Source organism: Chlorocebus sabaeus, chromosome 5 (genome assembly GCF_047675955.1).
Source record: "Chlorocebus sabaeus isolate Y175 chromosome 5, mChlSab1.0.hap1, whole genome shotgun sequence".
In the NCBI taxonomy this organism is placed as follows: domain Eukaryota; kingdom Metazoa; phylum Chordata; class Mammalia; order Primates; family Cercopithecidae; genus Chlorocebus; species Chlorocebus sabaeus.
Window position 1 is genome coordinate 42,597,506 of NC_132908.1, and position 6,778 is coordinate 42,604,283.

Sequence of the window (6,778 nt, forward strand, 5' to 3'; positions counted from 1 at the left end):
AGTGGTATACAACACTAGAACCCACTCTTCCTATCTAGCTGTAATTTTACAGTGGTATACAACACAAGAACCTGCTCTTCCTATCTAGCTGTAATTTTACAGTGGTATACAACACTAGAACTTGCTCTTCCTATCTAGCTGTAACTTTGAATCCTTTAACAAACTGCTCCCTACCCTCCCTGTACCCTATCCTTCCCAGTCTGTAGTATTCTGTTCTACTTTTCACTTCTATGAGATCAACTGTTTTTTAGCTTCCACATATGAATGTGAACACGCAGTACTGGCTTAACGTTCTGTCCCTGACTTATTTCACTTAATATAATGTCCTCCAGTTCAATTCATGTGCCTCAAAATACAGGATTTCATTCTTTTTTATAGCTGATTAGTATTCCATTGTGTATATGTACCATATTTTCTTTATGCATTCATCCGTTGTTTCATACTTAGGATGTTTCCGTATCTTGGCCATTGTGAATAGTGCTGCAATAAACATGGGGGTGCAGATGTCTCGCCAATATACTGATTTCCCTTCCTTTAGATAAGTGTCCAATAATAAATTGTTGGATCACATAATAGCTCCATTTGCAGTTTTTTGAGGAACCTTCACACTGTTCTCCATAGTGGCTGTACTACTTTACATTCCCACTGGCCACGTTTAAGTGTTCACTTTTCTCCACATCTTTGCCAGCATTTGGTATTTTTTGTCATTTTGATAGTAGCCATTCTGAGTGGGTGAGATGATACCTCATTGTGGTTTTGATTTGCATTTCCCTGATGACTACTGATGTTGAGCTTTTTAAAAATATATATTTGTTGGTCACTTGTCTGTCTTCTTGTAAGAAATGTCTATTCAAGTCATTTGTGTATTTTTAAGTTTTTTTTTTTTTTTTTTTTTTTTGCTGTTGAGATGTCAAGAGTTCCTTTTATATTCGGACATTAATCCTCTGCTGGATACATACTTTGCAAATATTTTCTTCCATTCTTCAGGTTGTCTTTTCACTCTGCCAATTGTTTCCTTTGCATTAATATTGATTTTTTAAAGAAAAGTAACTTAAATGTTTGACAGTATGGAATTAAAAATATGGTACATTCAAGCTCGGTGCGGTGGTGCATGCTTATAGTTGCAGCTATCTGAAGGCTGAGGCAGAATAAGATGGCATAAACCCAGATGTTTGAGACCAGACTGGGCAACTAGCAAGACTTAGTCTCAAGACTTAGTCTCTTTTTTATAAAATGGTATATTCAATTTGGGGAACACCATACAGCAGTTAAAGACAATGACCTAGATGAACAATGGTTCTCAAACTTCAGTATGCATCACAATCACTTGAAGGACTTTCTAAAAACAGCTGTTCCCCACCCCCATGGCTTCTGACACTGCAGGACTGGAGTAGGGACCTAAGAATTTGCATTTCTCCCAAGTTTCCAGGTGATGCTGATGCTGCTGGTCTGAAGACCACGCTTTGAGAAACACTGAACTATATACCTATCTGTAATATGAAAGCTAGACTGGAAGACAACACATTTAACCCCTTGTAGTGGCTGTCCCCAGGAAAGAAGGAAAAGAAATTAGTGGGATTTGTAATTAAGTGAGAATTTATGGAAGTATTACTTGTTCCCAAGTTTTAAAAGCCATATGAGGACTAAGCTCTGATTTTTAAACTTGCCCAAATTCCTACCTAAGAGGTCTAGGGAGTCACGCCCTACAAACCATAAATTCTCATCAGATGGGTTTTATTTGACCTTATATATCATGACTTACTTTTCAATCTGACTCTGGCATAACATATGAGACAAGGAAAAAATATTTAGCCCAGAATAAATTTCCTTGCCATACCTTGAAATTGCCATGCAGTCTCTTGTGGGAAAAATCCACATTCTATAGAGAATCCCCTTTTCCCTTTGTTTTCCTTCCTTCTTTTCCAGAACCGGGAGATAATCAACTAAGACCCAGGCACCCTTTTAGATCTAATATCAAACATTTTACAACCTGCTGTCTCTCTCTGAAGTCCGCTGAGAGATTCCTCTGCACCATAAAACTTGGTCTCCACAATCCTTTATCTTAACCTGGACAGTCCTTTCCATTAATCCCAAGTCTTCAGATAAACTCAACCAACTGTCAACCAGAAAATATTAAAATATACCTATAGCCTGGAAGCTCTCACTTTGAGTTGTCCTGCCTTTCTAAACCAAACCAATGCATTTCTTAAATGTATTTGATGGATGTTTCATGCCTTCCCACAATATATAAAACGAAGCTGTTTCCCAACCACTTTGGGTACATGTTCTCAGGACCTCCTGAGGGCTGTGTCATGGGTCATGGTCACTCGTATTTGGCTCAGAACAAATCTCTTCAAATATTTTGTAGTTTGACTCTTTTCGTGGACACACATATAAACTTCTTAAAACATGAGCAATATATCAAAATGTTAATAGGAATATGGGGAGCTGTCACATTCTTCGTACATTTCAAATATTTCTTCTTTAAAAAATATACCCCATCTCTACTAAAAACAAACAGGTGACTGGGAAAATATTTACAGACTAAAAATGTAGGACTACTGCTCTTAATATACAAAAAGTTCCACAAATTCATAAGGAACTGGAAGCAACATAACAGAAGAATAAGTAAAGGAAGTCAATGGACACTTGCAAAACAAGACATTCAAATGTCCAAGAAACGAATGAACTATTTTCAAACCTCACTAATCTTAAGAAGAACAAAAATTACAATGAGATACTGTCTTTGTTCTCAATATTTGAGAATTTTAATTAGCAATCTCATTTGGAAAATCAATGCTTAAGTCATTAATACTTTTTATATCACTTAATAAATTTGAATTATTTTTAGTTCACTTTAAGGTACAATGAACATATAATGAGCATCAGCAATTTGAAGTGTACAACTTAATGAACTTAATGAACTTTCAGAAGAGTCACATAACCACAACCACGATCATGACATAGAACATTTCAAACATCACCACAATCAATCCCCTACTGCTCCTTTGCAGTAAATTTCCTTCCCTAACTCCCATTCCTGGCATCCACTGATGTGCGTTCTGTCCCGAATTTTGCCTTCTCCAAAAATTTTAAAATTTTAAAAGAAATGACATAGTACGTCATCTTTCTTTCACTTAGCATAACACTTTTGAGATTCACACATGTTGCCGAGATTGTGCCACTGCACTCCCGCCCAGCAACAGAGCGAGACTCCGTCTCAAACAAAACAAAACAAAACACACAAAAAAACAGCTAATCCTGATAAAAATGGAGGAAAATAGGCAATTCAGTGGTAGTGAAACTGTGACCTGCTGCAATTATTGGGGAATGTAAATCTAGTAATAACTATTACAAATTTTAAATGCAAATGTTCTTGACACAGAAACCCAAGATTTGGGATTCCAGTCTATAGAATTAAAAGCATCAGTTAACAAGAATATATGAACAAGATATTTACTTAAGGCTTAACTACAGTATCGAAAATCTGAAAACATCTGAATATCCACCCATTCAGTGAAGTGGATAAGTAAATAAGGCTCATTAGTGTAACAGAATGTTACCTAATATTGAAAAGAATGTGTTACCACTCTATCAACTATTCTGAGGAACAGCTAAAATATTTTCTTAGATAAATAAAGCAAGATTCAAAGTAATGTGCATAAAATAATTTCATTTTAAAATATAACCACCACCATCCTAAACATGAATATGTATTTTGCATTTGAATGTACAGGTAAGTAGATGTGAGTGGAAGGATACACACCAGCCAAGAACACTAATTAGCTCAGAGGGAATGTGAGTAGAAAAGGGTGAGAATACTACTTTATTTTATTATTTTATTATTTTTGTTTGTTTGTATATTGAGATGGAGTCTGGCTCTGTCACCCAGGCTGCAGTGCAGTGGCATGATCTCAACTCACTGCAACCTCTACCTTCCAGGTTCAAGCAATTCTGCCTGCCTCAGCCTCCTAAGTAGCTGGGATCACAGGCACCTGCCACCACCTCCAGCTATTTATTTTTAAAATACACTTTTAAAAATACAATTTTTAACCAGGTGCAGTGGCTCACACTTGTAATCCTGGCACTTTGGGAGGCCGAGGCAGGCGGATCACCTGAGGGTAGGAGTTGGAGACCAGCCTGACCAACATGGTGAAACTCCATGTCTACTAAAAATAGAAAATTAGCAGGCATGGTGGCACATGCCTGTAATCCCAGATACTCGGGAGATTGAGGCAGGAGAACTGCTTGAACCTGGGAGGCAGAGGTTGCAGTGAGCCAAGATAGTGCCATTGCACTCCAGCCTGGGCAACAAGAGCAAAACTCCATCTCAAAACAAAACAAAACAAAACAAAAATAAATCCAGAAAGATTCAAAAATCTGAACTTTTAAATCTAGAAAATATCAGAGAAAAATTAAAAAGCGTATTTCAAACATCTTGGTACATGCCAAAAAGGTCACATGCTGAATGATTCCATTTATGTAAAATGTCTAGTTTAGAACACGTAAAACCATAGAGACAAAAAACTAGAACAGTGGTTGCCAAGGGCTGCAAGAGAAGAAGAGCAGGGAGTGACTACTAATGGGCTTCCTTTTCAGAAGATGAAAGTGTTCTGCACAGAAACAGGTGGTGACTGATGATTGTACAACTTCGTTAATCCAGGGACTGGGCCAGGGAAGGGCTAGTGCAAGGGGAGGGCCAGGGCAGGGCAGGGACAGAGTAGCACAGGGCCAAGACAGGGCAAGGATGGGGCCAGGGCAGGACCAAGACAGACCAGGTAATGGTATGGTAGGTCCAGGGCACAGGCAGGGCAGGGCCAGGCCAAATGTCAAGGCCATGGCCAGAGCAGGGCCAAGGCAGAGGCAGGGCCATGGCATGGCAGGGCCAGCGTAGCATAGGGCCAAGGAAATTCCAGGGCATTTAGGAACGAGGGCAGGGGCAGGGCCAGGGTCAAAGTAGGGCCAGAAGCAGGGCAGGGCCAGAGCCAGATCAGAATCAGGACTATGCCAGGACCAGTAGCAGGGTAAGGGCCATGGCAGGTCCAGGGGTAGGGCCACGGGCATGGCCAAGTCAGGGGCCAGGCTAAGGCAGGGCCTTGGCATGGGCAGTGTTGGGCAGGGCAGATCCAGAGTAGTGCAGGGCCCAGTCAGGGCTAGGCCAGGACAGGACCAGAACCGAGGCAGGGTCAGGACCAGGGCAGAACTGGGGCAGAGTCACTGCCAGGGAAAAACCAGGAACAGGATCACAGCCATGCACATGACAGGACCAGGGCCAGGACAGGGCCAGAAGTAGGGCAGAACCAGAGCCAGGGCAGGGCTAGGGTAGCACAGGGCCAAGGCAGGGCAAGGCCAGTGTAGAGCAAGGACTAGGCCAGGGTGTGGCAGGGCAGGGACAGGGAAGTTCAGGGCCAGAGCCAGGTCCAGGACATGGACAGGGCAGGGCCAGAAATATGTCAGGATCAGAAAGGGGCCAGGGCAAGGGCAAGGCCAGAGAAGACCTAGACAAAAAGCATGGCCAGGGAGGTACCAGGGCAAGGGCAGGGTCAGAGCAAGGGCAGGGCCAGGGCCAAACCAGAGCCAGGGCAGGCCAAAGGCAGGGCCAGGGCAGGGCAAGGCCAGGGGAGGGCAGGTCCAGGGAAGGGTGAGGGCAGGGCCAGGGCAAGATAAAACAGGGCCAGGGCAGGACCAAGGAGGGGCCAAGGCATGGCCAGCATGGGGCCTGAGCACTGTCAGGGCCAGGGCTGAGCCAGGACCAGCACAGGGACAGGTGCCAGGCCAGGGTCAAGCCTGGGCCAGGGACAGGGCCAGAGCAAGGGCAGAGCCAGGGAGAAGGCAGAACCAGACATGGTCCAGAACAAGGGCAGGGCCAGGGCAGAACCAGGACCAGGACAAGGCAAAGCCAAGGCCAGGACAGGGCAAGGCCAGGGTAGGACAAGGCCAGGGTAGGAGAAGGCCAGGGTAGGGGTAGGGCCAGGGCCAGGTCAGAACCAGGTCAGGGCAGGGCTAGAGTAGCACAGGGCATGGCCAAAAGCAGGGCAGGGCCATAGCAGGGGCAGGACTAGGCACAGGGCCAGGGCAAGCACTAGACCAGGCCATGGTGGGGACAATACACGGCCAGAACACAGGATGACAAGGCAGGTCCAGGGCCATGTCATGGACAGTGTAGGCCCAGGGGCAGGTAAGGGTAGGACCAGGGCAAGGCCGGGGAGAAGCCAGGGCCAGAGCCAAGGCAGTGCCAGGGCAATGCAGGGCCAATGCAGGGTGAGGGCAAGGCCGGGGCAAGGAAGGGCAAAGAAGGACCAAGGAAGGGCCAGGACAAGGCCAGAGCAGGCTCAGAGCCAGGACAACGGTACAGCCAGGGTCAGGAACATGGTAGAACCAAGGCTGGGCCCAAGCTGGGACGCACAGGGCAGGGCATGGCCTGTGCAAGGCAGGGCCAGAGTCAGGCCATAGAGAGGGAAGGGCCAACACCAAGGCAGAGTCAGGGTAGTTCCAGGGCTGAGCAGGGTCAGGGCAGGTCCAGAGTCAAGGCAAGGCTAGGGCCCAGGCAGGGCCATGACAATACCAGGGCAGAGGAGGGCAGGACAATGGCAGGAGTGGACCATGGCAATGCCTGGTCAACTCCAGGGCAGGGCCAGAAGCAGGGCAGGGCCAGAAGCAGGACAGGGCCAGATCTAATGCTCAGGCCAGGGACAGGGCATGGCAGGAAGTACCAGAGCAGGGACAGGCCAAGGTTGGAGCAGGGCAAATCGAGGCCAGGACACTTCCAAGTCCATCT

The 6,778-nt window shown here is 45.4% G+C and overlaps 1 pseudogene; it reads right to left on the reverse strand.

Moving 5' to 3' along the window:
- Nucleotides 1-5,712: 5,712 nt before the first annotated feature.
- LOC103233515 (uncharacterized) lies at nucleotides 5,713-6,522 on the reverse strand (annotated as a pseudogene).
- Nucleotides 6,523-6,778: the final 256 nt, after the last annotated feature.